This window comes from Austrofundulus limnaeus, unplaced genomic scaffold (genome assembly GCF_001266775.1).
Source record: "Austrofundulus limnaeus strain Quisiro unplaced genomic scaffold, Austrofundulus_limnaeus-1.0 Scaffold50, whole genome shotgun sequence".
NCBI classification, from domain to species: domain Eukaryota; kingdom Metazoa; phylum Chordata; class Actinopteri; order Cyprinodontiformes; family Rivulidae; genus Austrofundulus; species Austrofundulus limnaeus.
Window position 1 is genome coordinate 796,584 of NW_013952452.1, and position 1,763 is coordinate 798,346.

Below are 1,763 nucleotides of genomic sequence, written 5' to 3' on the forward strand. Positions count from 1 at the left end.
ATATATATGGACTGCAAACATTTTGTTTTAGGATTTTTTTTTTTTAGTTTTGGACACACTTTTGACAGTTTTTATCTTTTAACTAAATGAAAATCAAACTTTGTCAGATGAACTAATAAAGAAAAATAAAAGATACAGAGCCAAAGATTATTTTACACAATGGCGTGTAATGCTGGTGTCCAACCCAAACAGGCCTCAGTGGAAATGATTGGAACCAAAATTATTTAAGCTATTATAAACAACTATTTTTAGAGCAGAATGTAAAATGGATGTTTTGGAATATTAAACTGTTAATATTCAGATCAGATTTATTTCAGTTTGTTAAAGTTTGTGCATATTAACTCCATTATGGTGTGTGTGCTTTCATTTATTTTTCTAGTTATGATAAATAAAAAGTGAACTAAAGTGTTTAAAAAAGAAGTCTTGTGTCCAATCTACCTAATGTTAACTAAAAACAAAAACTAAAGAAACTTTTTGTCCTGAATGGAGAAAAAAATCACAACAGAGGATGGTAAATTGACAGAAATACATTTCAGAACAGCTTCCCCACATGAAATAATTCTGTGGATGATTTGTCTGTTATTTCCTTCATGGAAGTCATCATGTTTCACTGCAGCTCTGCTGGTTCTGGATGTACACTTTGTATAAAACATTTTATTTGGCACGCTGCTGGATGATGCTGTTCATTAAAAAAAACACACTTTTCCCTCTTGTCCATCTGAGAACCCACACCTTGTGACGAACACTCACATCATATGATGCCACGTGATAAACGCTGAAACTGACCGACTGCATGTTTTAAATCGGATTTTTTTTTCTTGCCATCCGTCTCTATAAAAGCATTTCCAGTCATTTTTGTTTGGGTTTTTGTGTTTGTGTGCAAGTATACTTGCAGTGGATGAGATTGGAGGATAAAGCTGAGAGCTCTTTTTCTCTGTGTATTGTTGTGCGGCTCAGGAAAATAAATAAATATAAAAAAATCAGGGTATTTATAGCAGAGGAGATGATGTTGTCTAGAATCAACATGACCAAATCCTTCTATCAACTCCATAATGGACAAGCTACCTGGCTTAGGTCAAAACAACACCACCTACGATGAGCAAATGTGTGTAGGTGCTTATACAGTATGTGTGTGCGCGCTCCTGCCTGCAATTTATTTATAATCTGAGCGGGTGCATGCACACACACTCCCATATGTGTGTTTCTGGAAGTGTGTCCGTGTGTGTTCACCCAGGGAGCTTTAATCAAAGGCCTATACTGAGAAGATGTGGGAGCCCTGTCTCTCTCTCTTTTTCCACAGATAAAACTGAGTGTTAGCATGCCAGTCACATATCTCATCTGAGACGCGCCGCTCTCCTCCACACACCTCGCCCCGGCCCACACTGACAGCACACTATTACACACCAGTATGATGCTCGCTCCACCTGTGGAGGATGACAAGGAGGGAAGGAAAAAGGAACAAAGGGTGGACAGGAATATGGAATGATTTTTCCTCATTTAAAGCTCAGCTATTTGATTTATTAAAAAAATATATGTATTTGCAAAAACAGCAAATTTCAACTCTGGATTAAAAAAAAGTAATTGTGTATTTATTCTACTTTTGCTCGAATAATCTTTCTGAAATGCTTTTTAAAATGTCCATAATTTTAGGTTTCCAACTTTCATTGAAAATAAACTAAATAAATAAACTCAGACACTGAACTTTCATGTTCAGTTCACACGAATTCAGTGGTATTTAGTTGCATAAGCATGTATTTTTATTC

General features: G+C 35.8%; 1 protein-coding gene across 1 annotated transcript in view; it reads right to left on the reverse strand.

Annotated features, from left to right (window-relative positions):
* LOC106517560 (tropomyosin alpha-1 chain) overlaps positions 1–1,763 on the reverse strand; it is a 214,157-nt gene that overhangs the window by 12,824 nt on the left and 199,570 nt on the right. The gene's annotated exons all lie outside the window — the stretch shown is intronic.